General features: G+C 39.7%; 2 pseudogenes; both read right to left on the bottom strand.

Moving 5' to 3' along the window:
• Positions 1–16,086: 16,086 nt before the first annotated feature.
• Positions 16,087–16,816, bottom strand: LOC144707365 (secreted RxLR effector protein 161-like; annotated as a pseudogene).
• Positions 16,817–17,355: 539 nt separating this feature from the next.
• LOC144707904 (uncharacterized) lies at positions 17,356–21,092 on the bottom strand (annotated as a pseudogene).
• Positions 21,093–26,156: the final 5,064 nt, after the last annotated feature.

Here is a 26,156-nt window from a genome sequence, read left to right as displayed (position 1 = left end):
CGGCAGCAGGAGGCAGGAGCGAGAGTAACGGCAGTCGAGAGGGATGGCAACAGAACGGGAATGACGCGGGGAGGAAAGATGCAAGGGACGATAATGGCAGCAGGGGAGGGTCGAGGGTGACGGTAAGAGGCGTAGGGTGGTGCTAATGGCGGCAGAAGGCGGCGGAGATGGCACAGGTGGTCGCAACGGCCGCGGTCGGCGGCCGGCGGTGGGAAGCGGCGGCGATCGGAGTTGGGCGGCAGTGAGGGTCGAGGTGATGATCTTCTTCTCCCTTTCTTTCTCCTTCTTCTTCTTCTTATTATTATTCTTCTTCTTCTTCTTCTTCTTCTTCCTTCCTCTCACGAACGTGACTCTTCCACTTCTAAGAAAATAACTGCCAATTCAAGAAAGAGTGGTCTTAGGACGCCCACCCCTTCCCCTTATATAATGGGTGAAGGTGGGCCCCCCTTTAACAACAAGAGAGAAAATAAGAAATTAAGAAAAAGGGAAGATAATGGGCTTGTCAGGCCCATGTGAGGGGAAGACGTCCTCCTATGGGCTCTTCCCCTCACTACACGACGACACATAAGACACGATGACGAAAAGTAACAGAGGCGTAAAGAGACGAAACATAAGATGTGAAACGACAACAAAGCAAGGGAAAGGTAGACGGAATGCTCCGATGGTGAGACGATGCACGCGTCACGCCGAGTATCTGAATTCGGGGTCGTGGGCTGCTGTGGCGGCTCGTCGTGTCGGTTGGACACGTGGCGGTGGCGGGCCTGATGACGATGGTGGTTCCTCGCGATCTGGCTCGATGACGTCCGGCGGCTCCTCGCGTGCTGGCTCGATGACGTACGTGGCGGGCTCGATGACGTCCGGTGGTGCCGCGCCATCAGTCTTGAAAAAATCCTTCTGTTGACAGTTTGTGTTTATGGGAAGTGTGTACTGCTGGCGGCATCATTATTGCAGTGTCAGTGTGTGGTGCTCGAGGCCGACTAACGGAAGCTTCTGAAACGTGTGCTTTAACAGCCCCCCGCAAAACGAACGTGGGAAGCACGTTGAGTTTTGATCTGATCCAATGAAATTGTTGCTTGGCAAGTGACTTAGTCAAAAGATCTGCAAGTTGATCATGCGTAGATAAGAAAGAGACTCTAAGTAAGCCAGACGATACATGTTTGCGGACAAAACGAAAAGCAATTTCGATATGTTTTGTATGCAAATGAAAAACAGGATTCTTTGTAAGGTATGTGGCTCCAAGATTATCACACCATAGTGTGGGAGCTGAGCCAGGATGCAACGAAATTTCATAAAGTAAAGATTCAATCCAAATTAGATCAGCGGTCGCATTGGCAACAGACTTATATTCGGCTTCAGTACTCGAAAGAGAAACTAAAGCCTGTTTCTTAGACGACCAGCTGACAAGGCTGGGTCCAAAATATACTAAATAATCTTGTTGGGAGTGTCGGTCAGTGGAATCACCATCCCAATCAGAGTCAGAGGAGACGTTGATACTCATATTTGTAGATCGAGTGAAGTAAGAGAAAAATCAATCGTACCTTTTAAATACCTGAGAAGATGTTTTACAGCAGCCCAGTGTACACCTGTTGGAGCATGCAGGTGTTGACATGCTCGGTTTTACCGCATAGGTAATATCAGGGCGAGTAAGAGTAAGATATTACAAGCTACCAACTATTTTTCTATACATGGTTGGATCGGGTGGGTGACACTAAATTTTGACAAGAGGAGTTCGACAGACTAGATGGTGTAGACGTTGGTTTACATGTATCCATTTAAGAAGTAGTTAGTATTTGATTAAGATATTTAGATTGCGACAGCTGAATTCCAGTTGGAGTTTTTATTAGTTCAATTCTGAGAAAATACTGAGCTGGGCCAAAATGACGAACAAGAAAAGTTCCTTTAACAGCATTTATTGTAGTAGAAACCTAGTTAGAATTTGATCCTAAGATTAAAATATCATCGACATAGACAAGGAGGAATAAATGTGAATGTGATGAAATTTTTTTAAAAAGCGATGTGTCTGTTTTAGAACTTTGAAAATTCAATTGATGTAAGAAATTTGAGAGTTTTTGGTGCCACATTCGGGGTGCTTGTTTTAAGCCGTAGATAGATTTCTTTAAGAGACATACATGATTAGGATACGAGGAATTAAAAAATCCTGGAGGTTGTTTCATATAAATTGTTTCACTAAGATCACCATGTAAGAATGCATTGGAAATGTCTAATTGTTGTGTACACCAATTACTAGAGATAGCTATGTGATAACAGGAAAATAAGAGCTGATAAATTGTTTATTTCATCATAATTTTGGGCTTTTAATGCTTAAAAACATTGATTGTTAATGCATGTTATCATGATTTTAGGTTAAAAGAAGAATTTCCCTAAATTTCAAGTTAAATAAGACTTTCTATAAATAACTAGGTCAATTTATACATTTTGAACATTTTTAAAATGAATTTTTAAAAGGAGTTAAATATTTTAATTGACCTATTTCTATTAATAAAAAGAAATTAAAAGATAAAACTTAATTTTGAATCAATAGAATATTTTTACATATTAATAAATGGTTTTTAGGATTTACTGAAATTTGTTTTTAATAAAAAATCTTTTTTTCTTATAAAAATGGCCCTTATTGGGTCATTTTAAGCGCTAACGGAATTCGTGAGTGGCGCAGAGCACAGAGGATGGCGCCAGCCAATCAGAAGGTGCCATGGCACCTTCAGTGCGTGACACGCACGCACGCGTGCCCTGCATGTCGCGCATCATACGCAGCACGAAGCGCGACATACGCCGCATGACGTAAACCAATCACGTCCAACTTAACTCGCACCGGTGCGGCGCGACGTGGACCAATAAAAATGCAGATCGAGATGAGCTGGTGACATTTTCTCCGTGCGTTCCACACGCACGCGCCACCGTGCACACGATGCCCAGCACCCAACGTGGACCAAACGGCGTGCGACGCACACACGGCGTACAGAGCGCTATGGATAAAATTGGTAACGGAATCAGAAGAAGTTGTTCTTCTGATTCCACGGTGATAATAGGGGAAGATCGAAGCATTAGAAGCGTTCTTGATTGTGAAGCTCAAGGAAGGATCCCCTAGCCTCCTTGAAGTCTCAATAATCACCCAGGAGCGATTCAGAGTTCAAATTGGACCAGAATTACTCAGATCCGGCGCCGCATTCTTCCAACCAATTCAAGCAAAAAATCGTAGAAAAGTGTGGCTGTTCGTTGCGCGGGATTCCTCCATGTCGACACAAGATCAATCCTGGTATCTCTAGGCCTTATTTCTTTGATTTGATTCTTGATTTGGTACTCAATGTTAGCAAATTTGTAGTGTCATTCTTGTTCGCCGTTTTTCTTAAATTTCAATTTTATTTCTGTTGATTCTGGAATTTCTATCGTTTTTGAATTGTTTGAGCTTTAGTTGTCCTAGTGGCATAGTTTTGAATCGAAAGTGAGCAGTATTCCATTCATATTTCATCCCAATTACCTCAATTGGCAAATCGTGTTCACGATTTGCCAATATACGGTAGCTCTTAGATTCGAGAAAAAAAAATTAAAAGAATAAAAAATTAAATAACTCTAAGTTAGATCCATTTACAAAGAGTTTTACCATGCCTAAGAACTAATCAGAGTGAGATTATACAACTAAATTGAGCTAAAATTTCCACCTGGTGTGAGCATAGATCACTCCGAGTCAACAAATGGTCGCCATGAATTGTGAGCTAGGTGCATTTTTACAAGTTCGAAATTAACTGGATAAAAGAATATGCAATTAAACCTTACATTTCAATTTCTAATCCGTGAGAACAGTGATTGTTTCTTTTGCAAGTAACTTTGAGAAGTAAATTGGAAGCTATAAAAATTGCCTCAATCACCCCCAATTAACTAGTTAAAACTAAAACCTAACTAATCTGAATTAAGGTTTGGTGAAAATAAGTGGGTAAAAGCAATTCTGAGAAGCTGAGACCCAATCAAACATAGTCAATATTACTTAGCAATTCTTACCCAGAATTGCTAGTTAGTCATTAATCTGACTCTTTCTGCTAACAAAAACATCAGAATTAAACCTTTGATTAATTGAGATACTTAGAAATGGAAGATTTAGAAGGGTAGTTACAATTTACACGCCTCTTCCATCACTTGAGTTAAAATTTGATATCTGTTAAATCTGAAATGCTAATCCCTAATCCGATAAAAATTGAATTTCCCTAACGTCTCCCTAGGGTTCGACCCCTTACTCTAGCATTAAGGGATATATAAATTTTAGTGATTAAGTTCAGAAACCCTTAAAATAACGACATACAAACACACATTTTTGAACTTATCACTATGGACAATAAAAGACGAATCGTATTCATTATTACTACTGGACTAAAAGTATCATGATAGTCTATACCTTGAGATTGACTGAAACCTTGAGCAACTAATCTAGCTTTATACCTTTCAACTGTACCATCAGCGTTGAGTATAGTTTTGAATACCCATTTGGAGCCAACAATATTTGCACCTTGAGGTGGTATTGTGAGGAGCCACGTCTGGTTGCGGTTTAATGCACTCACTTCATCTTCCATTGCCTTTTTCCAGACTGGTATCCTCAGAGCCTGCAAGAAAGTAGAGGGTTCAAGTAACGATGATGAGATGGAATTTGAACTTACCTGTGCATGATTGGCACTAAGCCTTGAAAGAAGCCATTTCCGCTCCTTTGTGGCCTGCGAAAGTTCCAATAGATCATAGATACACCGCGTTTTCTGAGGTGGAGTGGACTAGTTCATTGGACTGTCAGATGTGAGTTCATTGCTATGTTTGGGTTGCTGTGAGGGTAGTGGTGTAGAGGGTGAAGAGGCAGAAACAGGAGTTTCTGGTAGTATAGTAGTAGATGTATACGAATTTGTATAACCAGATGTATGAGTTGAGTCATGTTCGTTAGAAGGATTGTTAAGTTTATTTATTGTGGTATATTCAACAGGTGGTGATCCTAATATTCCATCTGACAAGCGAGCAGACTGGAATGAAGGTGAAAATGGAAAAATCGATTCATCGAATACAACGTCACGAGAAATAAAAAGTCGATGCGTGAGAAGAGAAAGACACCTATATCATTTATGCAGCAAACTATAACCAACAAAAATGCATCGTTCAGAACGAGATGATAATTTGTTTTTAGCATAAGGACGGAGTTTTGGAAAACAAAATGTGCCAAAGACTCTTAAAAACCTATAGTCAGGTACCTTAGAATGTAACACTTCGAAAGGTGATTTCTTGCCCAACAGAGGTGAAATCTTGCGATTAATGAGATATGCTGGAGTTGCAACAGCTTCATCCCAGAATTTCTCTGGCATGGAGATGATGGGGTACCATTGTGACGACAGCGACACGGGACGAACTCAACCGCACTGAGCCACTCGTGCCGACGCTCGTGATCCCAACTTCAACTATACGACGTACAGTCATTTTTAAGTTTTCCCTTATTGTTTGATTATAATTTTTAATTTCGTTGGACAATCGGATTGGGCCGTTGTATTGGGAATTTCCGTTACTTTTCGTCAATGTAATGCATGTTTAGAGGAGGACTTCGTCTCGCGACGGTTTCCTCCTCTAGGAACGGCCACTTGGCACCCATCCTCCCTATATAAGGGGATGGCATGCCCAAGTGAGAGACAGACTTGTTGAAAATTGAAATTTGAATGTTCTTACTTTTCCTTCCTTTCTTAGAGAGAGAGATTAGATAGTTGTAGCCTTTTCAAGATCGTGGGAGAACGTGTTCTTCGTCGCTGCCGCTGCCCACGTCGACAAGCTTCTCCACGTTGTTTCTTGAAGATCTACTCTTCAAGATCTGCTTTCTTGGTGGTTATTCATCAAGAACCCCAAGAAGAGCCGTTGGTGGTGCACTCTTGAGGAATCACCCTTTCGCGAGCCTCGTCGCCCCATGCCCCACGCAGCGCCATGCGACTCGCCATTGCGCCATCTGCGCAAGTCAGCCCCACCTCGCCTTCATCTCTGCGTCTGGTGGCCCCTTGTGCTCTTCATCCATCGAGCGCCGCGGCTGTCGCGCGACACGCCATCGCGCGCCACCCGCGATGCGCACCACGCCAGCTGCGCGTCGCACCGCAGCGCGCTACCACCCTTGCGCGCCGCATCTGCAGCGTGCTGTGCCCTCTGCGCGCTGTAACTTCTGTGCACCACATCCACCACGCATCGAGCCCGCCACACGCCGTGCCCGCCCGTGTGCCGCTGATCTGCGAGTTACACCGGCATCTGACACTTTACTCCAGCTGAACAACTCGGCCGCGCCCTGCCCTTTGCCGCGCCATCGAGTCCCATTTTCTGTCGATCCCGTATCGCATGCCAGGTTCACCTCATTTCCCCTTCGTTCACAGTATTATTACTTCTTGCAATGCCGTCTTCTGCTATCGTTTCCTCTGCCATTAATTAAATTGTCCAGTGGACCATCTGTCGAGAGGTAGGAACTTCATTGTGATAGACGAATAGAATTCCCTGATATAAATGGTGTGAACTCCGACGGCCCGTAAAATGCCTCTCTCGTCGTAGTCGTTCTAGTGGATTCTGAGGGTCATTAGGAGTCTGTCTTGACCTTTTCCCCTTCGAGGATTTATTGTATCATTCCTCCTTAGCCGGTTACCCCTCCTATTGCTCAGTTAGAGTCGCTTTAAACTTGCATATCTCATTAACAACATTATCAAATTCTTCCTATCGCTGTGACGTAATACGTGCGGTTGATCCTGGCATTCCGTGTATTACATCAGGAGGCTTGTTGTAGCATGCAGAGTGTGGTCTCAATAATATGGCGATGTTTCCGTTCCGCTGTCCCATTTTGCTCAGGCGTATGAGGACAAGAAACTTCATGTTTTATACCACAAGATTGAAAATATTTATGAAGGGGTTGATACCACCCCAATCAGACCCAAATACCTATATTTTGCTGTGGAATTGGTGTTCTACCAACTGTTGAAACTGGATGAAAGTAGAAAGAACGTCGCTTTTGGCCTTAAGTGGGTACAGCCAGGTGTACCTGTTGTATTCATCAATGAAAGTGACGTAATACGAGTACCCAAGATATGACTTAATCGGCAAAGGACCCCAAAGGTCTGATTGGATTTTCTGCAGAGTTAAAATTGAAGAGTTTTCAGAAACTAAAAATGGAAGTTTACGAACCTTGCTTAAGCAGCACGCTGAACAAGAAGATAAAGCTAATGTTTGTGATAAAGGAAGACCAAAGCGTTTAATAATCTGTCTTAAAGTACGAAATGCAGGATGTCCCAGATGAAGATGCCACACGTCAGCAGACTGCGGTGCACCAAAAAATGCCTTCGCTTCATCGGGTTCAATACAGTAGAGGCCTTCACGCACCCGTCCCGTGAGAAGAAGATCCCCCGTCATGTGATCCTTTACATAACATACATGAGGATGAAATTCAACATAAACTTGATTATCGGCAGTTAGTTTTTGGATAGGCAAAAGATTTTTTGAAATATGAGGAACATGAAGAACATTATGAAGATGAAGAAAACTATTACTATTATGTAAAGGAATGGAAGACAATCCAACCAAGGAGATAGCCAAACCTGTTTCGTCACCTATGTAGAGCGAGTTTGTGCCAGTGTATGGAGCTGGTCCATAGAGATTGTGCACGTCTGCCATAACATGATGCGTTGCCCCCTTATTAGGATACCACGTTGTGGTATGTTGGGGGGGAACTGGAGAAGGAACAAATGGGTGCCCTTGATTTCCATGATCCACAATGTACCCTTGTGGGGAATAACTTGGTGTTGATGCAGTATGAGGAATCCTCGAAAGTGTTGCGGCCGACTTTGCAAGACGGATCGACACTCAGGTGCACAATGACCTTGCTTGAGGCATAACTGACATTTGGGAATGAATCTTCCACCACGTCCATTGCATTCACGTCCATCTCCAGACCTTCCAGAGTACCAATATCCTCGAGTATGAAATGAAGGTGTGTAATAGCTAGAGTTTAAGTTCGAGGCTTGACTTACATGAGTTGTTTGGACTTGATTGGCCATGGGTGCAGTCGCCGAATCCAAATGGTCATCATCACTATCAAAGTTGTCCAACGCTACTTCAGAGAGGAGAGCAGCCACCGTGTCATCAAATGAAAGATTTTCATTGTGCGTCATTATGCCGGTTCGGAACAAACGAAATTTGGATCCAAGCCCACTGAGAAAAAAAATATTTGTTGTGCGCTCAGCAACAAACTCACCAACACTGGTTAGTTCAGCAACTATTTTTTAAACTCAGATACATATTCGTCAAGCGATCAGTTCCCTTTCTTAAAGGAATGGAACCAAGTAGTTAATTCCATTATGCGGTATTCCGATGCAGACAAAAGTTCTGATGCAATTTTGTCCCAAAGCATTACGAGTTGTAAGACAGCCGGAGACCATAGGAAGCAGTTCAGCAGACATGGATGAAATGATAGTCAAAAGTACATGTTGGTCATTGCACTTCCAGGGCGTATATTCATTGTCTGTGTCTATCTCTTCAGGAGGAGGTGGATAAGTCAGGTGTCGACTAAGGTCTTGTGACTTGATGATCGGAACAATCTGAATCTTCCACAGCTAGTAGTTACTTTTTGACAATTTAATTGTCATTCCTGGAGGCGGAGGGGCTGGAAGCGCAGTGCCCATGTGCTTGCGAGCTAGAGAAGATGGCCAAGCAGGAACAGGGTTGGTCGTTACGGCAGCTCCTCCTGTCGAAGCACTTGCAGCTTCAACTTCAGCTAGCTCTGATACCATGAAAGAAACTGAAGATAAGATCGAGAGACGTAGAGGACGTGAAGCAGATGAAAGAGAAAATGTATGATCATTAAAGGATATAAGAGAAAGAAGAGGGACGAGAAGAGAATCCCATAACTAACAGTGAGGTCGAGTATCCAATTTATCGAGAATAGAAGTAGAGAAGAGTTAATGCGGGAAAATTAATGATGGCATGGCACACATCATCGTGAAGACATGTATCGAGGCGTAGTCATGATGATGTGCGCTTTGTGTCTTGAAACCTGCCATGTCTTCTGCAAGGATAACATATATTAATAGCGGTTGGAGTCTTTTGCAGAGCTGCCGCACGTAGAGACGTCGGCGTTCCAACATTCCAACGTACTGTCTTGCGTACGACCGCCGTTAGGATAGTCTCTCGAGGCAGATAGTCTTGAAAAAATCCTTCTGTCGACAGATTGTGTTTATGGGAAGTGTGTACTGCTGGCGGCATCATTATGGCGGTGTCAGTGTGGTGCTCGAGGCCGACTAACGGAAGCTTCTGGAACGTGTGCTTTAACAAGCTGTGGTGTGTGCAGTTTATGGAAGATCTTGAATTTGACTTCAAGATGATTGTAGTATTTAAATTAGATTATTGTTGTATTGTTATGATGTTATTAGCATAGCTGTGGTTTGTGCAGTTTATGGAAGATCTTGAGTTTGAATACTACAATCTTCTTAAAGCCAAATTAGATGATTCTTGAAGGTGCAGTTTTATCCTCTATATTCTGGTCATATAGCTGAAACACCACGACAATACCAGAAGATCTAATTTGGCTGTTGGAAGATTTATGTGCCTTGTGCGGCTTGTCACAGAATGTATTCTAAGTACATGTATGTATGTATGTGCGTGTGTGCAGCCTACTATTATACTCTCTGTCTTGTGTTTTCTGTCATTCCCCCTTGGTTGGGGTATTGTGGTCAATGCCCTTTATGGGTTGCTTCCTTCAAATAGCCCATCTCTTTTAAGAGCAACAAAGAATGAACCTCCCCCAAAGAGAAAATAATAGAGAGAGACAGAGAGAGACAGAGAGTGAGAGAGAGAGAGAACGAGACACAGAGAGAGAAAGAGACAGAGAGCGAGAGAGAAGAAGAGAGAGATAGAGAAAGAGAGACATAGGGGGAAAAGACCCAAAGAGATAGAGAGAGAAAGAGAGACAGAGTGATAAAAAAGACCAAAAGAGAGTGAGAGAAAGACACAGAGAGAGAGAGAGGGAGAAAAAGACCTAGAGAGAAAGTGAGAGAAAGACAGGGAGAGATAGAGGGAGAGAGAGAACCCAGAGAGAGACAGAGATGAAAGAGAGAAAAACAAGCAGAGAGACAGAGAGAACGAGAGACAGAGAGAGAGAAAGAGACAGACACAGAGAGAGAAAGACGAGCAGAGAGACAGAGAGAAAGAGACACCCAGATACAGAGAGAGAAAGGCAAACAGAGAGAGAAAGACCAGCAAAGACAGAGAGAGAAGGAGAAGCAGACAAAAGAAACCGGCCAATTCAACTTCTTGACTTTCAAATCTCATCCTTCCCCACCTTCTCCTCCAACCATCTCCCCATCATCCTCTCCCCACCTCGTTTCTCTCCTCTCTCTTCCCCCCACACCACCGTTCTCTATCTTCACAGCGCGACGAGACCCAACGAGCTTCCTATACACGTTCGTCCTCCGAAACCTCTCCAAGTAGATAGAGAGAGGCTCGACGTAGTCGTCAAAGCCCAAGTCGCCCATGGAAGATATAACGTCGTCGGCGTCGATCGAATCGCCGTTGTGGGAGGCTTGGCCGGTGAGAAAGGCGATGAAGATGGACGCGCAGGAGCGGACGGTTTCCACGGCGGAGATGGAGAGCTTGGCGGCCTCCGGCAGAGCTTCTTCCATGTGCTTCGTTACAAATTCTAAGGGGAGGAAGTCGTCCCCGTCGTCCGCCATCAAAGTCTTGGGCAAAGCTTTTCAAGAAAGAGAGAGAGAGAGGTACGGGGGGTGGTAAGAGAAGAAGAGACGGGATATTATTCAAGGGATTGGTTGGTTTAAGACTGATGGCTGTTTCAAGAAGAGAGAGAGAGAGAGAGAGAGAGAGAGAGAGAGAGAGAGAGAGAGAGAGAGAGAGATAGCGAGAGAGGGTGGTGGATAATTGAAGAAAGGGGTTGGTTTAAGATTAAGGCTGCTTTAAGGAAGAGAGAGAAAAGAGAGAGAGAAGAAAAGATGGTATATTATTGAAGAAAGGTGTTGGTTTAAGATTGATGGCTACTTCAAGAAGAGAGAGAGAGTGAGAGAGAGAGGGAGAGAAGAAAAGATGATTTATTATTGAAGGGATTGGTTGGTTTAAGATTGATGGCTGCCTCAAGGAAAAGAGAGAGAGAAGAGAAGAAGGTATATTATTGAAGAAAGGGGTTGGTTTAAGATTGATGGCTGCTTCAAGAGAGAGAGAGAGAGGGAGAGAGAGAGGGAGAGAAAGAGAGAAAGGGAGGGAGGGAGAGAGAGATATATATATAGAGAAAAGAAAAGATGGTATATTATTGAAGGGATTGGTTGGTTTAAGATTGATGGCTGCTTCAAGAATTGAGAGAGAGAGAGAGAAGAAGAAGAAGAAAAGATGGTATATTATTGAAGAAAGGTGTTGGTTTAAGATTGATGGCTGTTTCAAGGAAGAGAGAGAGAGTAAGGGAAGAGAGGAGAGATGGTATATAATTGAAGAAAAGGGTTGGTTTAGGATTGATGGCTGTTGAGAGAGAGAGAGAAGAAAAGATGGTATATTATTGAAGAGAGGGATTGGTTTAAGATTGATGGCTGCTTAAAGGAAGAGAGAGAGAGAGAGAGAGAGAGAAGAGAATATGGTATATAATCCAAGGGATTGGTTTAAGATCGATGGCTGATTCAATGAAAAAGAGAGAGAAGAGAAGATGGTATATTATTGAAGAAAGGGGTTTGTTTAAGATTGATGGCTACTTCAAGAACACACACACACACACACACACACACATATATATATATATGAGAAGATGGTATATTTTTGAACAAAGGTGTATGTTTAAGATTGATGGCTGCTTCAGTGCCCACATTCACAAGAGCTTTTAAATGCAGTAGTGATCGACCTCTATTTTTAAGTAGTTGCAGTAATATGTCATAACATCTTTCAAAGATGGATATAAATATAGTTTCAAGTAGACTAATCGATTGGCGATCATACATTACGGACTAAAGTGATTTAGAAAATATCTAAAGAATGACAAATAGTTCAAGGATGTTATCTATAAAAAGGATATAAAGTTTGCCAAGGTTGTAGCAGGCAATCAGAGGCAGATGTAATTTGAAGAATTGTTGTAATGAGGGTACACACCATATATTGGTTGAGTAAAAAAATGCATTAGATAAATAGGTGATGAACCATGAATTTGGGTTAATTATATCATTTCACTCTTTTCACAATATATATAAATTCCCCTATAAGACTATATATGGACATAACCCTTAAGGAGCAAGTATTGCATAAGTGAATTTAAGCTTTACATTATTTTTCATATTTTTTATAATTATTATAGGGATTAAGTCTAATGTAATCAAAGTAAACTAGTTAAAATTAATTCAACATAATTCTAGGAAGTAAGAATTTGATTCAGATTCATCATAAGAATGTTATGTTATTTTGAACATAAGAAGTCACAGCGAATGAAGAAAAAGTACTTAAATTTTCCATTTTTTTAGAAAAACATCAGGAAATTTATTAAATTTTAGTGGAAAATATTAATTAATTCTAGATGAATACCTTAGTTGTCACTTTGGCAGCTCCAGGTGACAACTGATAGCAGTGTGGTGAATGGAGAGTAGATGAGTTTTTCTGTCACTGATTGACCAGAGATGGCTGCGGGTATGCCTAGACAATTGGCAAACTGGGGCAAGTGATATTGTGTTTAATGTTGTCTGTGGCAGCATAAATGGATGCACATATGCGCCGATGAATGGTGGATTTTGAGGTGTTGTGCATGGCAGAAAAAAAAACATAAGCAGTCGATGACGGATATTATGTGGATGTCAAGCCAATCACACTATCGTGTTTATATAAGTTCATTGAATAAAATATTTGTGTTCATTATTATTCCGTGTGATGTTTATAATGAAGTCCATGAATATGTGCAATGATGTAGTGAATTATGATGAGATCATAATACAACAATCACTAGTCTTTAAACATGTATTCTAATTATTCCTATTCAATGGATAATCAAGACAGACATCGAATTATTCAAATAGAATAGCAATAGCTGATCCTACTTATACGATAAGTTTAGCTGATCTTGTGGCTATTAGTGTGGAAACACTAAGGACAGATAGTGGGTGCTCTTTGGAGAAAGAATTCACTGAATTGATCCGTACGAATCCCAGAATGTGATTATACCTAAATGTAAATCAGGTTGATTCATCTCACTCTCTCACATGATCGTCCAATTTGCCATGCACCTAAACGCTGGCATATGCGGCCGCTGGGTTGGACTACACTCCATGCATCACCTCTACTACGCCGAATCCCCATTCTCCTTTTGGCAAAACATCTCCCCGAGAGCGGCCCTCGCGATTGGCGTCCTGCATGAAGCATGGAAGGTGGAAGCGCTCGCTCTCTCGACCGACCGATATCCCCGCCACGCACCTCATTGGTCGACGACGGGTGTTGGAAGCTAAGAGGGGGGGTGAATTAGCTTATCTGCTTTTAATTTTCCTAAATTAATTTTAAGATTCCTTAGATTGTCGCTCACCTTCTTTCTCTCTAACACAAGATTTACTTGGTTCCTCGATCCGCTAGTGATCGAGTCACTCCAAGCCCCCCCCCCCCTTCGAGTCCAAATTAGGACTCAGGATAACCTTACTAAGGATCCTCCCTTGTAAGGCACCTTAACCCAACTCACCGAGTTGCCTCTGCAGAGGAGTCTTCCGATGGTACGTCACGTCCTTGGGTGCACGAGCTTCAACCCCGAATCGCCTTCGGGTAGACCGTCACGAGCTCTTCCTCGTACGTCCACTTCCCTCATCACCGTCACGTCCTTGGTGCCACCAACATCACGTCCCGGCCTTCTCGATCTTCAACACCTGTTCAGATTAGTGGAAGAAACGATATACCGCTCCCCGTGATTGATCAAAGGTCAATCATCGCTCTCAATGATGTATGAATGATCAAACACACTAAGATTCAAATGTGATATCAAGATCAATTCTGAAAACCTGTCTCATAAGTAATTTCAATATCAACAAATCAATTCCTCTTAATCACTTTCAAAAATAATATCAGTCCCTTCACTATCCTTCACAAAATCTCATAAAAATCACCACTAACTCAATGATTGTGAAGGAAACTATCACCCTATTCAGTAAATGAATGAATGATGAAAATGAAAAACTTCCCTTGAGAGTCGAGAAGCACAAGCACACTGATTGCAGGGAAGAACTTCACAAGAGGGAGCACTTTCTTCTTCAAAGAAGAGCTCAAGAGAGATGGTTTTCAAAGCGGATGCCTCAACCCTTGCTCTGAAGAGGTATTTATAGGGCTAGAGGGGTAGATTGTAATTTTCTGAGAATTTAAAAAAAAAAATTGAGCTCAAAAGGAGCTGTAATTAATTTTTTATGATCTTTCAAAGTTTTATAGAAAGTTTCCTTAATTAAAAAATTAATTATAGTAAATAGTGATAATTAAAGTAGTTAGGTTTAATATAGGAATTCCAAAAGTTGGAAAAATATGATTTTTTAGAAATGACAAATGAATTTTGGAAAGTCAACCGTCAGACCCTTTGGAATAAATCGAATTTCCTAATTCGATTTATCGGGTCTGAAGTGAGTTAAATATAGAAATTTTATTTCTATATTAAACTGCACACGTGGCACACTGGTCAAGCGCCACGTTGCCAGGCGGAGGTCGCAGGTTGAATTCCGCCCGCCCCATTTTTTTCTTTATTTAAACTTTCTCTGCGATTCCATCGGACTTAACTGGTTAAGTCCGCCCGCCGGGTCCGCCACTCCGCCCATTTAGGCCTTATTGGGCCCTTTATAACCCATAATAAATCCAAAAAAATGATTTTAAAACCATTTCTCATTCAATAAAAATTCTTTTAATTTCAATAAAATATAAATCAATGTTTTAAAGACACTTTAAAACCTAAAACGCCTTTATATTATTTAAAACATTTTAAAAACATTTAAAAACATTTTCATAATATTTAAAAAACATTTTTAATTATACATAAGATTTTAACAATTTCTTTAACAATTATATTAATAGCTCTTAATATTTTAAAACATTTTTTTTTAAAGCATTCAAAAACCTTTAAAAACCTTTAACTTCAAGGAACTTATTAATTTATAAAGTCATGATTACTATTTTAATTTAATGTACATTAAAACAGAAAAACCTCAACAATCTCCCCCTTTTTGATGTACTACAAAATTACTAATATCATGACTGTATTGAAAAATATTTTTCTTAAATAAGACGATCTCCCCTTAGTTAGGATGCTCCTTGCTCCCCCTATCATGATCATGATATTTTCTCGCCCTTTTTGTATTCATCAAACAAGGGTATATAGGTGCAACACATGCAATCATGAGCATAAACATGTATGAATGACACCTCACCACGGTAGATGCATTCAGAGAAAACCAAATGCAGTACCTAAACAACTATGAAGTGCATATAAGGAGGATCTTATATGCCTTCATAATTCCGAATGTCAGAAAATTATACCTTAAGAGACGAACCATACCGATCAGTTTGCTTCTTGTTCCGTTAAAGATTGCGAACTTCCTGAAATCTTAGAAATACACCAGTTTCTTGAAAATAATAAGTTAGTTTAAAAACAAAAAAATCCAAGTAGTAGTTTTACTCCCCCTAAATCTTGGAGCTGGTGACGCCGTATGTTGGAGACAACGACACATGGAACCTGTAAGGTGTGGGATAAAACAAAACTGGCAGAAAAACATATCGGGACAGTTTTATGCGTCATGATAGTGTCATAAACACAAAAACCGAGAAGATGATTTTGAGAGACTGAATAAAAATTTTAAATTAAAACAGAGGAAGAAATGAAAACCAAGGGTGTTTAACATAAGATTTATCAAAGTGAAAGAAAGAACATGAGTAAATCGATCCGTCACACTAATCATGACCTGTCCCTTTTGAGTGCATATCTTAGCAATATAATGGACACCATCGGGTGCCAGATGATTGCTTAGATATTTTCGGACAAAACAAAACCGAAAGAAATCCTGAAAAACAAAACAAAACCGAACGATATCAACAAAAATCATATGGTCTTCATGATAACTGACTTCCTTTCATCATCCCTAGTTCTCTTACTAGTGTACTAAATCTTTCCCCTACTAAAGGTTTAGTAAAAATGTCTGCGATCTGATTTGAAGTTTCTACAAACTTCAAGTCAACATCATTTTTACTAATATGATCTCTAATAAAATGATGCCATACCTCTATGTGCTTCGTGCGTGAGTGCACAATAGGGTTTTTTGCCAAGTTTATGGCGCTAGTATTATCACATAATTTCGGAATCCTTTCAAGAAAGATTCCATAGTCCTCAAGTTGGTGTTTCATCCACAAAACCTGAGCCACACATGCACCCCCCTGCAATGTATTCGGCCTCTGCCGTAGAGAGAGCGATCGAGTTTTGTTTCTTGGAATTCCAAGAAACCAAACATCCACCAAAGAACAAGCATGATCCGCTTGTACTTTTTCTCTCAACTTTGCATCCTGCAAAGTCAGCATCACAATATCCAACCAAAGTCATATCCTGATTTTTGGGAAACCACAAACCCATGTCAGTGGTTCCAATCAAATATCGAAAGATATGCTTCACAGCTTTCAAATGAGACTCCTTTGGAGCACTTTGAAATCTGGCACAAAGACAAACACTAAACAATATGTCTGGCCTACTAGCTGTCAAGTATAATAATGATCCAATAAGTCCTCTATATTTATTTTGATCGACACTAACGCCTTTCTCATCGGCGTCTAACTTAACTCCATTTCCCATTGGAGTAGACTTTGATTTCAAATCATGAAATCTGAATTTCTTAATTAGGTCCTTAGTGTATTTTTCCTGAGATACGAACAGACCATCCTTAGTCTGTTTAATCTGTAAGCCTAAGAAATAGGTAAGCTCACCCATCATGCTCATCTCGAATTTTTTTTGCATTAATGATGCAAACTCCTCACATAAAGACTCATTATTAGACCCGAAAATGATGTCATCTACATATATTTGGACAACTATCATATCATTGTTCATTTTCCGTGTGAACAATGTAGTATCTGCTCTACCTCGTATGTATCCATGATCGATGAGAAAGTTGCTTAATTTCTCATACCAAGCTCTTGGAGCTTGTTTGAGTCCATACAACGACTTGTGCAACTTATAGACCCAATCGGGGTGTTCACTATTTTCAAACCCTGGAGGTTGCTCGACATAGACTTCTTCCTTAATTATTCCATTCAAGAATGCACTTTTTACATCCATTTGGAATAATTTGAAGTCATTCGCCGATGCGAATGACAGGAGTAATCTAATGGCGTCTAATCGTGCCACGGGTGCATATGACTCCTCATAGTCAATGCCCTCTTCCTGCACGTATCCCTGAGCCACGAGTCGAGCTTTATTCCTAATAACCTGATTTTGTTCATTACTCTTATTTTTAAAAATCCACTTAGTTCCTATCACATTTTGATCATCAGGTCTAGGAACTAAACTCCAAACTTTGTTCCTTTCAAATTGATCTAATTCCTCATGCATGGCATTTATCCAATCGACATCCATTAATGCCTCCTCGACTTTTTTCGGCTCAAATTGGGAGGTGAATGCAATATTCATATCTTCCCTTCTAGAGGAACGAGTCCTTACTCGATCTTCTAAGTTCCCAATTACATTCTCAATAGGGTGATCTCTCACTATTCTTACCGTTCTTGGGATGTCTACCTCATCTCGATGATTTTCTCCATCCTGCCCCTTTTCGAATTCAGAATAATCATTATTTGGTTCGTTTTCATGAGCAGGTTCTACTTCTTGCTCACGATGGTCTCCTACTTTTCTTTCAACAAATCTCACATGAACGGTTTCTTCAACGTTCAGTGTCCTTTTGTTGAAGATTCTATATGCCTTGGATGTTTCAGAATATCCTAAGAATATTCCCTCATCACTTCTATCCTCAAATTTCCCTATGTCCCGTTTTCCATTCACATGGACAAAACATTTACAGCCAAAAGACCGAAAGTATCCAATGTTTGGTCTCTTTCCTTTAAGAAGCTCATAGGGCGTCTTCTTAAAGATGAGTCTGGGTATGGCTCTATTTCCTATGTAGTTTGCCGTATTTACAGCTTCTGCCCACAGATAGCCGGGTAGATTGTTTTCACCCAACATTGCCCTTGACATCTCAATTAGGGTTCTGTTTTTCCTTTTGGCCACCCCATTCCGCTGAGGTGTACGAGGGCAGAGAATTGGTGAAGAATCCCCATTTCTTCACAAAATTTATTAAAGTGATCATTCTCGAATTCTTTTCCATGATCACTTCTGATTTTCTTAATTTTTAGTTCTAAATCATTCTGCACTTGCAATGTAAAGACTCTAAACTTCTCAAAAGCCTCATTTTTGGTTTTTAAGAAGTATACCCAAGTATATCTTGAGTAGTCATCTATGATTACCATGCAATATAATGTTCCTCCTAGACTTAGGGTCCTATTAGGTCCAAAAAGGTCCATATGTAGTAATTCTAGGGGTTTTTTAGTGGATATTTCTAACTTCTTCCCAAAACTTGTTTTGACTTGTTTTGACTTGATGCAAGTTTCACAAGTCTCACAAGTTCCCACAAGTTTTTGGGGAAGCCCCCTAACTAGTTTTAACGATTCTAGCATTTTTAATTTTCTCTCACTAATATGACCTAATCTTCGATGCCATAATGTGATATTATTGACATTGTTTTTTGCCATTAAACATGTTTTTGAAAATCTAATAACTTCTAAATCAATCAGATAAATATTTTTTACTCTCTTTCCGACAAAGAGAATTTCCCTCGTGTCTTCATCTAGGATGTTGCATCCTCGACGAGTAAATTCGACAATCTTATGATTATCACATAGTTGACTAATGCTAATTAAGTTATGATGAAGACCATCTACAAATAAAATATTTCGAACTAAAACGTCGTTATCGATTCGAATATCTCCAATACCTTTGATTGTTCCGGTGTTGCTGTCTCCAAACACGACTTCACCAGGTTCAGCAGATCTGATGTCACTCAGAAACTTCTTTTCTCCAGTCATGTGTCTTGAACATCCACTGTCCAAGTACCATTTACTCCTAAGACTGGAGTTTACCTAAAGATAAGGTTATATCTAATAATGATAACAATCATATCCCCAATCATGTTGACCATAGTATGGTGTGTGTCTATAACTTCTTAACCTATGATGATTATACCCTAAGTGATATGGGTTCAAAAAGTCATTTCTATCTTCAAAAAATGGAATTTTATGCATTACTGGGGCATAAGGGGTAAAACTCCTTTCATTCCTTCTAGGTTTCCATGAGTTCACGTTCCTAACTCTATCAAATTGTTGATCCTCATTCCAATCCCCAATGCTGTGGGAAAATCTATATCTCCGATCTTTTTCCATGTATGTATCTTTAGAATATGATCGAATGATCTTATTCTTCCCATAGTGTCTCTTTTCCTCAAATTTCTGTCCCTCGACGACACTATGAGATAATATATATCTTTTATCTTGAGCTAAGTTCTTGTCGGGCTCATATGATTCCACAATTTTCATTAATTGTGTATCCTTATTTTTTGCCATCTTCTTCTTCTTCTTGCAAGGGTCATATCCTAATCCTTCCTTGCAAGAATATGGTCTACATGATCCTAATAACATTTGTAAAGTTTTCTCACTATCTGAAAATTTTTCATAAATTTCAGATATTTGTTTCTTATCTAACGTCTTATTCCGTTTTAGCATATCTATTTGTTTCTTAAGTTCATTGTTTTCTTCTTTTAATTGTAGGACTAGTTCCGAAGTTTTTTTAAGTTGTGAATTTGCTTCGTCAAGTTCCTAAGTTAATTCTGCCACTTGTTTATTTATGCTGCAAAGTTCATTTTTGCAGATTCTCAAGTCCCTAGTGGACGTTTCGAGCTTAGAAGATGTTTCTCGTAAGACTTCTTCTAGTTCTTCTCGAGAGTGTTCATCTTCTAAAGCCCTAGGAGCCTCAAGTTTACATACAAGTTCAGACTTGAGAACTGTAACTTGTTGATTTAAGTTGCAAATTTCTGTTTTGCAACTTTTTAATTCTTTTTGGGAGGCTTTTAATTTTGCATGTGTTTTCTAGAATCTCTATTGAGTCATCACTAGTAGTGTCATAAGTGGATACCTCCGAATCGCTTCCCTTCGCCATCATCCAAAGGTTGGCCGACTCAGTCTTCTCGTCGGACTCATCGTCTGAGCTGTCCTCGCTTGAATCGCTCCAGGTTGCCCGTAGTGCCTTCTTCTTCTTGCCTCCGAACTCCGTTGATCTTCTCCGGTTCGGTTCGTCTTCTTCATCCTTGTTCTTCTTCTTCTTTGGACATTCGTCCTTGAAGTGACCTGGTCTACGACACTCAAAACATTTCTTAGTAGTTTTTGAAAATTTTCCCTTAGCCCTAATCATCCTAGCTATCTTCTTTGATAGCAATACTATTTCATCATCTTCATCACTTTCGTCATCATCTAAAGACTCCTTAACTCGGAGAGCGATGTTTCTCCTTCTTACTCATGGATCCATTTCTCCGAGTCTCATCCATTTCAAAAGTGATGAGTGATCCGACTATGTCAACTAACGAGGTTGTTGACAAATTTTTGGCCTCCTCAATGGCCACAACCTTTACTCTAAATTCTGAATTTAGAGCACCTAGAAATTTCTTGTTCAACTCTAAAGTTGAATAAGTTTTGTCTAGGCTTTTAAGATTATTGACTAGTGAACTAAATCTTTCGGACATCTCTCTAATTTCCTCACCAGGATTTTGACTAAAAAGTGCAAAATCTCTAACTAGCATTCCAACCCTAGTTTCCTTTATTTGGGTTGTACCTTCATACGAGGTTTTTAAGTAATCCCAAATATCTTTAGCTAAGGGATAACTAGATACTTGATGAAAGTTAGTTCCTTCTAGTGTGGATAACAATATATTTCTACCTGATGCATTTAGTTCGAGTTCTAAGGTCGAAAGTTCTTTGACCTTTTTCTCGAACCCCAAGGTTATAGCACTCCATAGTGACTGCTTCTTACCCATGGTGTATGCTTCAATACTAGTTTTCCAATTTCTACAGTTAGTACCATCTAACATTGGAGGAAATAACTTCGATTCACCAGCCATTAGCTTCCGATCAGTCTTGCGGATTAATTACAATCCTTAAGCAAGAACCTGCTCTGATACCACTTGTTGGAAGCTAAGAGGGGGGGTGAATTAGCTTATCTGCTTTTAATTTTCCTAAATTAATTGTAAGATTCCTTGGATTGTCGCTCACCTTCTTTCTCTCGAACACAAGATTTACTTGGTTCCTCGATCCGCTAGTGATCGAGTCACTCCAAGCCCCCCCCCTTCGAGTCCAAATTAGGACTCAGGATAACCTTACTAAGGATCCTCCCTTGTAAGGCACCTTAACCCAACTCACCGAGTTACCTCTGCAGAGGAGTCTTCCGATGGTACGTCACGTCCTTGGGTGCACGAGCTTCAACCCCGAATCGCCTTCGGGTAGACCGTCACGAGCTCTTCCTTGTACGTCCACTTCCCTCTTCACCGTCACGTCCTTGGTGCCACCAACGTCACGTCCCTGCCTTCTTGATCTTCAATACCTGTTCAGATTAGTGGAAGAAACGATATACCGCTCCCCGTGATTGATCAAAGGTCAATCACCGCTCTCAATGATGTATGAATGATCAAACACACTAAGATTCAAATGTGATATCAAGATCAATTCTGAAGCCTGTCTCATAAGTACTTTCAAGATCAACAAATCAATTCCTCTTAATCACTTTCAAAAATAATATCAATCCCTTCACTATCCTTCACAAAATCTCATAAAAATCACCACTAACTCAATGATTGTGAAGGAAACTATCACCCTATTCAGTAAATGAATGAATGATGAAAATGAAAAACTTCCCTTGAGAGTCGAGAAGCACAAGCACACTGATTGCAGGGAAGAACTTCACAAGAGGGAGCACTTTCTTCTTCAAAGAAGAGCTCAAGAGAGATGGTTTTCAAAGCGGATGCCTCAACCCTTGCTCTGAAGAGGTATTTATAGGGCTAGAGGGGTAGATTGTAATTTTCTGAGAATTTAAAAAAAAAAATTGAGCTCAAAAGGAGCTGTAATTAATTTTTTATGATCTTTCAAAGTTTTATAGAAAGTTTCCTTAATTAAAAAATTAATTATAGTAAATAGTGCTAATTAAAGTAGTTAGGTTTAATATAGGAATTCCAAAAGTTGGAAAAATATGATTTTTTAGAAATGACAAATGAATTTTGGAAAGTCAACCGTCAGACCCGACCTTTGGAATAAATCGAATTTCCTAATTCGATTTATCGGGTCTGAAGTGAGTTAAATATAGAAATTTTATTTCTATATTAAACTGCACACGTGGCACACTGGTCAAGCGCCACGTTGCCAGGGCGGAGGTCGCAGGTTCGAATTCCGCCCGCCCCATTTTTTTTCTTTATTTAAACTTTCTACTGCGGACCCGACTGCGGACTTAACTGGTTAAGTCCGCCCGTCGGGTCCGCCACGCTCCGCCCATTTAGGCCTTATTGGGCCCTTTATAACCCATAATAAATCCAAAAAAATGATTTTAAAACCATTTCTCATTCAATAAAAATTCTTTTAATTTCAATAAAATATAAATCAATGTTTTAAAGACACTTTAAAACCTAAAACGCCCTTTATATTATTTAAAACATTTTAAAAACATTTAAAAACATTTTCATAATATTTAAAAAACATTTTTAATTATACATAAGATTTTAACAATTTCTTTAACAATGAAAGAGAGAGAGAGAGAGAGAGAGAGGTAAGAGATGAGAAGATGGTGTATTATTGAAGGGATTGGTTAGTTTAGGATTATGGCTGCTTCAAGAAGAGAGAGAGAAGATGGTGAATAATTGAAGAAAGGGGTTGGTTTAAGATTAAGGCTGCTTCAAGAGAAGAAAGGGGAATATAGAAAAAGAGCAAGAGAGGGAGAGGGAGAGGAAGATAGATAGAGAGAAAGAGAGGGAGAGAGAGGGAGAGGGAGAGGAAGATTGATAGAGAGAATGAGAGGGAGAGAGAGTGAGAGGGAAAGGAAGATAGATAGAGAGAAAGAGAGGGAGAGGAAGATATATAGAGAGAAAAAGAGGGAGAGAGAGGGAGAGGGAGAGGAAGGCAGATAGAGAGAGGGAGAGGAAGATATATATATATATATATAGAGTGAGAGAGAGAGTGAAAAAAAAAGAGGGAGAGGGAGAGGAAGATAGAGAGAGTCAGAGAGAAAGATAGGGAGAGAGATAAGGAGAGTGAAAGAAAGAGAGGTAAGAGAATAAGAGATTGCAATTTACTGAAGAAAGGGTTGCTCTCATCGTATAGAGGACACAAGATGGTTGTTATAGAAAGAGAGAGGCAAGGGAATAGAATAGTTGTTTAAGAAAAGGGTTGACTTAAAATGGTATTTAGATCTCTTCCATGAGAAATATATTTGGATTATGTTAGTAGATCATCCTGCTCATTTTTTGTGATCCATGATAAACTCAAAATTAGGGTAAAATACGTCGTTGTGAATTTCAGTTTAATCAATAATTGGATGAGTTAGTGATGAGTAATAGTTGTCTCATACGGAACAGATCCTTGGGGAATGATTTCATTCTACAATGTAAATTTGAGAAAGTGAGAAGGATTATGTATAGTGTAAGATATAGTGATGATTTGAAGATAGTGATCACAATAGAGGTTGCAGTAATTTAGGAAGACGGGATGAGTATCATACTAGTAGTAACGGATCGTGAAAAAGCGAGTAAAAACTAGAGCTTATGATAGTGGAAGAGGTGAGGAATGGCAATGGGATGAGAGTTACCAATATGAAGCAGCTGATTTAGGGTTTAATAATTTGGGGTTAAAGATGATGGTGTAGGACATGATGATGATAGATGAGGATAGATGTTCATGATGGATGGGAGTGTTAAATGATCTACCTAAATGTGATGAAGAATAATCACCGTTAGACAACAGGCTAACCTTATGATAAGCGGAAAATAGGGGTGAAAATTACGCAAATTTTTAGCCCTTGTCGTTGTGAATTTTTGGCTTATGCAATAAAATTTATAAAACTCTACTTAATATGTATAGTGATAAGTATGAGTGTCGTCCAAGGGAGGCAAGTAGGAATTTCAATTTGATTTAATTTTTGGTGTTTTAGATCCTAATTAGAGTGAATTTGATCTTCAATGAGGATCAAGTCACCCTAATTAGGTGAGAATTTAGAGAGGGGGGTAGGAGACATGGGAAGATTAGAAGAATTAAGAGCTCTAAATTTCCTTCTTTGATCCTAATTAAAGGATCCAAGAAATCATTTAGAGAGGTTGAAAGAGGGTTCTTAAAATGAGTTGGGTTGATTTTTCAGATTGATAAGTCAGAACTAAAATGGGGTAAATTGAGACTTCTAAAAATTAAAACTAAAATTTTTTATAATTTTCTTTTGTAATGCAATTGAATGCCCAGGTAAAATTCCTCAATTTCTCCTCTCAATCCTAATCAGGGCTTGTACATGCCGCTCAAGCCAAGCGATTTAGAAGTTCAGACTAGAATGGAGATGAAGAAACAAACAACTTAACCTATTTCATTCAAAATGCACAAAAGTTTGAATACAATGAAAGAAAAAAATACCAAAACTGTTGATCCAGGCTGGGACTCCTCTCTGTCTTGCAGCTGTGATGAAGCACCCTCCAGAATGAGCTCCCCCTCTCAAAATTCAGCTTTTATACTTAGGTTATAGGGTAAAAATCACCATTTTACCCCCGTTTAGTAATTAATATTTATCTATCAATGTAGGCTAGATCTGAATAATCTAACCGTACAGATAGAAACAGGGGATCAAGACAAACAAATCCATAAAAAAATCATCTCAATCGGACTTCAGGATCAAAAGTTATTAATAAATCAATTTTAAACCAATTTAATCCATTGGATTTAAAATTGATTTATTTATTAGTTTCGTTTTTAAACACGCAATGACGTGTCGCTCTCTCATTGGCTGGCGCATTTTGAATCCTCCTTTTTGCAGAAAAGTCCTTAAAAAGCCTGGAATTGCTTTTGGACGCCGCCCAAAAGTAATTGCGTATATGCCCCTGGCGCACTCTCTCTCCTCCGATTTCTCCTAAAACATTAAAAATATATATTAAAAATTGCAATAAATTCCTGAATGATTTTAAATAGGATCTTTACGCCTGCCGTGGCGACCGAGAGCTGTTTTCAGGTTCTTTTTGCAACGAAACGTTGCAAAAAGGCCCCGAAAAGTCTAGAAATTGCATAAATACATTTTTTTTCTCCTATAAATATGCCCTTTTTTCATAGAATAAATGCATTTCTTCTTGAAATAAATCCCAGAAAATTCCTAAAAATTTGTAAAAAATTCTAGAAAATTCCCTGATTAATTCCCATGTTGATAAATGTCGAAATAAACTTTTTAATGTGCCATTTTCATCCAAAAATAATTATTTCAAGCTTCAATAAATCCTTAAAAATTCATATAATTAACAGAAAATTAGGGAAAAATCAGAAATTACTTGGAAGCATTATTTTTGTGTAAATATATGATAACAACCCAAATTTAAGCCTTTTAAATGCATAAATCATGCTAATAACATGAAATAAAGACCGAAATTAGGGTGTTATCACCTTAGATCCCTATGCTCTACCAGGATTTATAGTTCTGGATCATTCCGGACGTGGACAATGGACGGGATGCGACAAAGTTTGTCCCGTCATATGTCCCAATTTTTAGATTTTCATCTAAATCGTCCCATCCCGTCTGAAACCGTTCCATCCAAGAAATTCTCGTCTCGTCCGACGTCACAAGAGGAAACAAGGAGTGCACGAGCTCTAGACCACTCTGAAATTGACATGTGGTGCGGCACGTGCATTGTTCAGCTGGACCTGTCAAGCACATACTATACTCCCACAGGACGCAGAAACCGGCCCGTCCAACTTCCAAGGCCCCAGACCGGGACGGTTGTTTCATCCATGGACAAAGCAATCATCCTGTCCAGGCACGAGCAGACGATTCTTCGTCCTGTCGATTGTCCAAAGTCCTAGATGGGACAATTATTTTG

This window comes from Wolffia australiana, chromosome 9 (genome assembly GCF_029677425.1).
Source record: "Wolffia australiana isolate 7733 chromosome 9, ASM2967742v1".
In the NCBI taxonomy this organism is placed as follows: domain Eukaryota; kingdom Viridiplantae; phylum Streptophyta; class Magnoliopsida; order Alismatales; family Araceae; genus Wolffia; species Wolffia australiana.
Note: the sequence above shows the minus strand (reverse complement) of the source record. Positions and strands in the feature narration are given on the sequence as shown.